Consider the following 9,552-nt stretch of genomic DNA (forward strand, 5'->3'; position numbering starts at 1 on the left):
TTCAGTCCTGTTCGTGCGGGTCCAGTAGCGTTCGAACTGCGAGGTTTAGCGAAAGTCGGTTGCGCTCGTAGTGCAAGATCATGCGAGTCATACTGAACAGCCTCTAGTTTGTTGGAGGTAGGTGGAATGGCAGACATCATCGTGTATGTGTTGGGCTCCGTTGGTGATCTTCTTGCGCCTTCGGATTCCGATCTGCGAAGCCATGAGCTTGACCGAATCCCTCTACTGGGTCGCTGCTCCTGCTGGTCGCAGGTTGAAAGGACCTCAGTGCCTCTTTTTCAGCACTCGTCAGGTCCTTCTCATGGCCACCAAGAACTTTGACCACACCACCTTACCAAATCTGGAGAGTGCACGATATCCGCTCTTGGGGCTAAATAACCTTAGAAAATAAAATAAAAGCAAAAACTTACCGAGATAGGTGGTGAAACTTGGTTTTATCTCCAGCAGCCCCATCCAGCAGATCGCGAGCGTCAAGAAGGTTAAGCTCGCCCCGACTGTAATTTCTAAAACAAATGACTCGATATCGCCCATTTCCGTCACCAGCGCTGTGGTTCTGCGATTAGTGGCTGGTGACGATAGTAGCTCGACCTGATTTTCGTCGTCCGCGTCTAAAAGCTCGCGGAGATCAAGATAGCGAGCCAGCATCGCGTACGTCGACTCACAACGGGTTTGCTGACGCAGCTTGGACCGGAGTGGTGTCTTCAGTCTATTAAAAATAAAAAGAAGAATTAACATAGTTAATTTAAAATATACAATAGTAAAACCTTTACCTCAACTTTGCCGCTTGGGTGATGGTCCTCAGCTTTTCATTAGCGACTGGACTTGTTCGAGGTCCTGTTCGTGCGGGTCCAGTAGCGTTCGGACTGCAAGGTTTAGCGAAAGTCGGTTGCGCTCGTAGTGCAAGATCATGCGAGTCATACTGAACAGCCTCTAGTTTGTTGGAGGTAGGTGGAATGGCAGACATCATCGTGTATGTGTTGGGCTCCGTGGTGATCTTCTTGCGCTTGTGGATCCGATCTGCAAAGCCTAGCTTGACCGATTCCTCTACTGGGTCGCTGCTCCTGTTGGTCGCACGTTGAAAGGACCTCAGTGCCGCTTTTTCAGCACTCGTCAGGTCCTTCTCATGGCCACCAGGAACTTTGACCACACCACCTTCAAAATCTGGAGAGTGCACGATATCCGCTCTTGGGGCTAAATAACCTTAGAAAATAAAATAAAAGCAAAAGCTTACCGAGATAGGTGGTGAAACTTGGTTTTATCTCCAGCAGCCCATCCAGCAGATCGCGAGCGTCAAGAAGGTTAAGCTCACCCGACTGTAATTTCTTGGAACATTGACAACGATGTCGCCCATTTCCGTCAGCAGCGCTTTGGGTCTCCTATGGTGGCTGGTGACGATAGTAGCTCGACCTGGTCTTTGTCGTCCGCGTCTTAAAGCTCGCGGACATCATTCTTTCGTTGTCCGCGTCGCGTACGTCGACCAACAACGGGTTTGCTGACGCAGCTTGGGCCGGAGTGGTGTCTTCAGTCTATTACAAATAAAAAAAGAATTAAAAAAACTAATCTAAAATTTAAAATTGTAAAAACTATAAGTTAACAAAGCCCCTTTACCTCATACTTTGCCGTTTTTTGATTAACGACTGGACTTGTTCGAGGTCCTGTTCGTGTGGGTCCAGGAGCTGTTCGGAGGGCGAGGTTTAGTGAAAATCGGTTGCGCTCGTAGTGCAAGATCATGCGAGTCATACTGAACAGCCTCTAGTTTGTTGGAGGTCCAGGTGGAATGGCGAGACCATCATGGTTTAGTGTGTAGGGCTCCGCGTTGGCCTTCCTGCGGTAGTGGCAGAAGATCATGCGAAGCCATTACTTGAACGAACCCTCTAGTTTTGTTGGAGGTCCTTAGGGTTGGAAATGGCAAGGACATCCATCGTGTATGTTGTTGGGCTTCCGGGGCGGTGATCCTTCCCTGGGCCGCTTGTGGAAATCCGATCAAGCAAAGCCTTTAAAGCTTTGGACCGATTCCTCTACTGGGTCGCTGCTCCTGGGCCTTGGTCGCACGTTGAAAAGGAAACCTCAAGTTGCCTCTTTTTCAGCACTTCGTCAGGTTCCTTCTCTTGGGGCCCACCAGGAAACCTTTGAAACCACAACCACCTTCAAAATCCTTGGAGAGGAGTTTACGATATCCGCTCTTGGGCCTAAATAACCTTAGAAAATAAAATAAAAGCAAAAACTTACCGAGATAGGTGGTGAAACTTGGCTTTATCTCCAGCAGCCCATCCAGCAGATCGCGAGTGTCAAGAAGGTTAAGCTCGCCCGACTGTAATTTCTTAAAAAATTGACTCGATGTCGCCCATTTCCGTCAGCAGCGCTTTGGGTCTGCGATTAGAGGCTGGTGACGATAGTAGCTCGACGTGATCTTCGTCGTCCGCGTCTAAAAGCTCGCGGAGATCAAGATAGCGAGCCAGCATCGCGTACGTCGACCCACAACGGGTTTGCTGACGCAGCTGGGCCGGAGTGGTGTCTTGAGTCTATTATAAAAAAAGAATTAAAATTACTAATTTAAAATGTACAATAGTAAAGCCTTTACCTCAACTTTGCCGCTTGAGTGATGGTCCTCAGTTTTTTCATTAGCGACTGGACTCGTTCGAGGTCCTGTTCGTGCGGGTCCAGTAACGTTCGGACTGCGAGGTTTAGCGAAAGTCGGTTGCGCTCGTAGTGCAAGATCATGCGAGCCATACTGAACAACCTCTAGTTTGTTGGAGGTAGGTGGAATGGCAGACATCATCGTGTATGTGTTGGGCTCCGTGGTGATCTTCTTGCGCTTGCGGATCCGATCTGCAAAGCCTAGCTTGACCGATTCCTCTACTGGGTCGCTGCTCCTGCTGGTCGCACGTTGAAAGGACCTCAGTGTCTCTTTTTCAGCACTCGTCAGGTCCTTCTCATGGCCACCAGGAACTTTGACCACACCACCTTCAAAATCTGGAGAGTGCACGATATCCGCTCTTGGGGCTAAATAGCCTTAGAAAATAAAATAAAAGCAAAAACTTACCGAGATAGGTGGTGAAACTTGGTTTTATCTCCAGCAGCCCATCCAGCAGATTGCGAGCGGCAAGAAGGTTAAGCTCGCCCGACTGTAATTTCTAAAAAAAATGACTCGATGTCGCCCATTTCCGTCACCAGCGCTTTGGGTCTGCGATTAGAGGCTGGTGACGATAGTAGCTCGACCACATCTTCGTCGTCCGCGTCTAAAAGCTCGCGGAGATCAAGATAGCGAGCCAGCATCGCGTACGTCGACCCACAACGGGTTTGCTGACGCAGCTTGGACCGGAGTGGTGTCTTCAGGCTATTATAAAAAAAGAAATACCATAACTAATTTAAAATATACAATAGTAAAGCCTTTACCTTAACTTTGCCGCTTAAGTGATGGTCCTCTGTTTTTCATTAGCGACTGGACTTGTTCGAGGTCCTGGTCGTGCGGGTCCGGAGCGTTCGGAACGGCAGGGTTAAAGAAAGTCGGTTGCGCTCGTAGTGCAAGAATCTGCCAAGCATACTGAACAACCTCTAAGTTGTTGGAGGGAGGTGGAATGGCAGACATCATCGGGGATGTGTTGGGCTCCGCGGTGATCTTCCTGCGCTTGAGGAATCGATCAGCAAAGCCTAACTTGACCGATTCCTCTACTGGGTCGCTGCTCCTGCTGGTCGCACGTTGAAAGGACCTCAGTGCCTCTTTTTCAGCACTCGTCAGGTTCTTCTCATGGCCACCAAGAGCTTTGACCACACCACCTTCAAAATCTGGAGAGTGCACGATATCCGCTCTTGGGACTAAATAACCTTCGAAAATAAAGGAAAAACTTACCGAGATAGGTGGTAAAACTTGGTTTTATCTCCAGCAGCCCATCCAGCAGATCGCGAGCGTCAAGAAGGTTAAGCTCGCCCGACTGTAATTTCTTAAAAAAATTGACTCGATGTCGCCCATTTCCGTCTGCAGCGCTTTGGGTCTGCGATTAGTGGCTGGTGACGATAGTAGCTCGACCTGATCTTCGTCGTCCGCGTCTAAAAGCTCGCGGAGATCATGATAACGAGCCAGCATCGCGTACGCTCGAATCCACACACGCGATTGTCTGACGCAGCCTGGAACGCGAAGTGGTGTTCTCTTCAGGCTATTATATAAAAAGAAATACCCATAAACTCAATTTAAATATACACATAGTAAAAACTCTTACCTCAACTCTTGCCGCCCTTAGTGAATGTGTCCTCCTCGTTTTTTCCATAACGCAACTGCGAATCGTTCGCAGTCCTGTTCGTGCGGTCCAGTAGCGTTCGACTGCGAGGTTTAGCGAAAGTCGGTTGCGCTCGTAGTGCAAGATCATGCGAGCCATACTGAACAGCATTTAGTTTGTTGGAGGTAGGTGGAATGGCAGACATCATCGTGTATGTGTTGGGCTCCGCGGTGATCTTCCTGCGCTTGAGGATCCGATCAGCAAAGCCCAGCTTGACCGATTCCTCTACTGGGTCGCTGCTCCTGCTGGTCGCACGTTGAAAGGACCTCAGTGCCTCTTTTTCAGCACTCGTCAGGTCCTTCTCATGGCCACCAAGAACTTTGACCACACCACCTTCAAAATCTGGAGAGTGCACGATATCCGCTCTTGGGGCTAAATAACCTTAGAAAATAAAATAAAAGCAAAACCTTACCGAGATAGGTGGTGAAACTTGGTTTTATCTCCAGCAGCCTATCCAGCAGATCGTGAGCGTCAAGAAGGTTAAGCTCGCCCGACTGTAATTTCTTAAAAAATTGACTCGATGTCGCCCATTTCCGTCAGCAGCGCTTTGAGTCTGCGATTAGTGGCTGGTGACGATAGTAGCTCGACCTGATCTTCGTCGTCCGCGTCTAAAAGCACGCGGAGATCAAGATAGCGAGCCAGCATCGCGTACGTCGACCCACAACGGGTTTGCTGACGCAGCTTGGACCGGAGTGGTGTCTTCAGTCTATTAATAAAAAAAAAGAATTAAAATGACTAATCTAAAATATACAATAGTAAAAACTTTACCTCAACTTTGCCGCTTGAGTGATGGTCCTCAGTTTTTTCATTAACGACTGGACTTGTTCGAGGTCCTGTTCGTGCGGGTTCAGTAGCGTTCGGACTGCGAGGTTTAGCGAAAATCGGTTGCGCTCGTAGTGCAAGATCATGCGAGTCATACTGAACAGCCTCTAGTTTGTTGGAGGTAGGTGGAATGGCAGACATCATCGTGTATGTGTTGGGTTCCGCGGTGATCTTCCTGCGCTTGAGGATCCGATCAGCAAAGCCCAGCTTGACCTATTCCTCTACTGGGTCGCTGCTCCTGCTGGTCGCACGTTGAAAGGACCTCAGTGCCTCTTTTTCAGCACTCGTCAGGTCCTTCTCATGGCCACCAAGAACTTTGACCACACCACCTTCAAAATCTGGAGAGTGCACGATATCCGCTCTTGGGGCTAAATAACCTTAGAAAATAAAATAAAAGCAAAAACTTACCGACATAGGTGGTGAAACTTGGTTTTATCTCCAGCAGCCCATCCAGCAGATCGCGAGTGTCAAGAAGGTTAAGCTCGCCCGACTGTAATTTCTTAAAAAATTGACTCGATGTCGCCCATTTCCGTCAGCAGCGCTTTGGGTCTGCGATTAGAGGCTGGTGACGATAGTAGCTCGACGTGATCTTCGTCGTCCGCGTCTAAAAGCTCGCGGAGATCAAGATAGCGAGCCAGCATCGCGTACGTCGACCCACAACGGGTTTGCTGACGCAGCTTGAACCGGAGTGGTGTCTTCAGTCTATTAAAAATAAAAAAAAGAATTTAAATTACTAATTTAACATATACAATAGTAAAACCTTTACCTCAACTTTGCCGCTTGAGTGATGGTCCTCCGTTTTCTCATTAGCGACTGGACTTGTTCGAGGTCCTGTTCGTGCGGGTCCAGTAGCGTTCGGACTGCGAGGTTTAGCGAAAGTCGGTTGCGCTCGTAGTGCAAGATCATGCGAGCCATACTGAACAGCCTCTAGGTTGTTGGAGGTAGGTGGAATGGCAGACATCATCGTGTATGTGTTGGGCTCCGCGGTGATATTTCTGCGCTTGAGGATCCGATCAGCAAAGCCCAGCTTGACCGATTCCTCTACTGGGTCGCTGCTCCTGCTGGTCGCACGTTGAAAGGACCTCAGTGCCTCTTTTTCAGCACTCGTCAGGTCCTTCTCATGGCCACCAGGAACTTTGACCACACCACCCTCAAAATCTGGAGAGTGCACGATATCCGCTCTTGGGGCTAAATAACCTTAGAAAATAAAATAAAAGCAAAAACTTACCGACATAGGTGGTGAAACTTGGTTTTATCTCCAGCAGCCCATCCAGCAGATCGCGAGCGTCAAGAAGGTTGAGCTCGCCCGACTGTAATTTCTTAAAAAATTGACTCGATGTCGCCCATTGCCGTCAGCAGCGCTTTGGGTCTGCGATTAGAGGCTGGTGACGATAGTAGCTCGACGTGATCTTCGTCGTCCGCGTCTAAAAGCACGAGGAGATCCAGATAGCGAGCCAGCATCGCGTACGTCGACCCACAACGGGTTTGCTGACGCAGCTTGGACCGGAGTGGTGTCTTCAGTCTATTAAAAAATAAAAAGAATTTAAATTACTAAATTAACATATACAATAGTAAAGCCTTTACCTCAACTTTGCCGCTTAAGTGATGGTCCTCAGTTTTTTCATTAACGACTGGACTTGTACGAGGTCCTGTTCGTGCGGGTCCAGTAGCGTTCGGACTGCGAGGTTTAGCGAAAGTCGGTTGCGCTCGTAGTGCAAGATCATGCGAGTCATACTGAACAGCCTCTAGCTTGTTGGAGGTAGGTGGAATGGCAAACATCATCGTGTATGTGTTGGGCTCCGCGGTGATCTTCCTGCGCTTGAGGATCCGATCAGCAAAGCCCAGCTTGACCGATTCCTCTACTGGGTCGCTGCTCCTGCTGGTCGCACGTTGAAAGGACCTCAGTGCCTCTTTTTCAGCACTCGTCAGGTCCTTCTCATGGCCACCAGGAACTTTGACCACATCACCTTCAAAATCTGGAGAGTGCACGATATCCGCTCTTGGGGCTAAATAACCTTAAAAAATAAAATAAAAGCAAAAACTTACCGAGATAGGTGGTGAAACTTGGTTTTATCTCCAGCAGCCCATCCAGCAGATCGCGAGCGTCAAGAAGGTTAACTGTAATTTCTTAAAAAATTGACTCGATGTCGCCCATTTCCGTCAGCAGCACTTTGGGTCTGCGATTAGTGGCTGGTGACGATAGTAGCTCGACCTGATCTTCGTCGTCCGCGTCTAAAAGCTCGCGGAGATCAAGCTAGCGAGCCAGCAGTACGTACGTCGACCCACAACGGGTTTGCTGACGCAGCTTGAACCGGAGTGGTGTCTTCAGTCTATTAAAAATAAAAAAAAGAATCAAAATAACTAATTTAAAATATACAATAGTAAAACCTTTACCTCAACTTTGCCGCTTGAGTGATGGTCCTCCGTTTTCTCATTAGCGACTGGACTTGTTCGAGGTCCTGTTCGTGCGGGTCCAGTAGCGTTCGGACTGCGAGGTTTAGCGAACGTCGGTTGCGCTCGTAGTGCAAGATCATGCGAGCCATACTGAACAGCCTCTAGCTTGTTGGAGGTAGGTGGAATGGCAGACATCATCGTGTATGTGTTGGGCTCCGCGGTGATCTTCCTGCGCTTGAGGATCCGATCAGCAAAGCCCAGCTTGACCGATTCCTCTACTGGGTCGCTGCTCCTGCTGGTCGCACGTTGAAAGGACATCAGTGCCTCTTTTTCAGCACTCGTCAGGTCCTTCTCAGGGCCACCAAGAACTTTGACCACACCACCCTGAAAATCTGGAGAGTGCACGATATCCGCTCTTGGGGCTAAATAACCTTAGAAAATAAAATAAAAGCAAAAACTTACCGAGATAGGTGGTGAAACTTGGATTTTATCTCCAGCAGCCCATCCAGCAGATCGTGAGCGTCAAGAAGGTTAAGCTCGCCCGACTGTAATTTCTTGGAAATTGACTCGATGTCGCCCATTTCCGTCAGCAGCGCTTTGGATCTGCGATTAGAGGCTGGTGACGATAGTAGCTCGACGTGATCTTCGTCGTCCGCGTCTAAAAGCTCGCGGAGATCAAGATAGCGAGCCAGCATCGCGTACGTCGACCCACAACGGGTTTGCTGACGCAGCTTGGACCGGAGTGGTGTCTTCAGTCTATTACAAATAAAAAAGAATTAAAATGACTAATCTAAAATATACAATAGTAAAAACTTTACCTCAACTTTGCCGCTTGAGTGATGGTCCTCAGTTTTTTCATTAACGACTGGACTTGTTCGAGGTCCTGTTCGTGCGGGTCCAGTAGCGTTCGGACTTCGAGGTTTAGCGAAAATCGGTTGCGCTCGTAGTGCAAGATCATGCGAGCCATACTGAACAGCCTTTAGTTTGTTGGAGGTAGGTGGAATGGCAGACATCATCGTGTATGTGTTGGGCTCCGTGGTGATCTTCTTGCGCTTGCGGATCCGATCTGCAAAGCCTAGCTTGACCGATTCCTCTACTGGGTCGCTGCTCCTGCTGGTCGCAGGTTGAAAGGACCTCAGTGCCTCTTTTTCAGCACTCGTCAGGTCCTTCTCATGGCCACCAGGAACTTTGACCACACCACCTTCAAAATCTGGAGAGTGCACGATATCCGCTCTTGGGGCTAAATAACCTTAGAAAATAAAATAAAAGCAAAAACTTACCGAGATAGGTGGTGAAACTTGGTTTTATCTCCAGCAGCCCATCCAGCAGATCGCGAGCGTCAAGAAGGTTAAGCTCGTTCGACTGTAAATTCTTAAAAAAATCGACTCGATATCGCCCATTTCCGTCAGCAGCGCTTTGGGTCTGCGATTAGTGGCTGGTGACGATAGTAGCTCGACCTGATCTTCGTCGTCCGCGTCTAAAAGCTCGCGGAGATCAAGTTAGCGAAGCCAGCATCGCCGTACGTCGACCCCCAACGGGTGTGCTGGCGCAGCTTGAACCGGAGTGGTTTCTTCCAGTCTATTAAAAAAAAAATAAAGAATTTAAATAACTAATCTAAAATATACAATAGTAAAACCGTTACCTCAACTTTGCCCGCCTGAGTGATGGTCCTCCGTTTTTCATTAGCGACTGGACTTGTTCGAGGTCCTGTTCGTGCGGGTCCAAGTAGCGTTCGGACTGCGAGGTTTAGCGAAAGTCGGTTGCGCTCGTAGTGCAAGATCATGCGAGCCATACTGAACAGCCTCTAGGTTGTTGGAGGTAGGTGGAATGGCAGACATCATCGTGTATGTGTTGGGCTTCGCGGTGATAATTCTGCGCTTGAGAATCCGATCAGCAAAGCCCAGCTTGACCGATTCCTCTACTGGGTCGCTGCTCCTGCTGGTCGCACGTTGAAAGGACCTCAGTGCCTCTTTTTTCAGCACTCGTCAGGTCCTTCTCATGACCACCAGGAACTTTGACCACACCACCCTCAAAATCCCGCAAGGCACGATATCCGCTCTTG

Source organism: Phytophthora infestans, genomic scaffold, assembly GCF_000142945.1.
Source record: "Phytophthora infestans T30-4 supercont1.4 genomic scaffold, whole genome shotgun sequence".
In the NCBI taxonomy this organism is placed as follows: domain Eukaryota; phylum Oomycota; class Peronosporomycetes; order Peronosporales; family Peronosporaceae; genus Phytophthora; species Phytophthora infestans.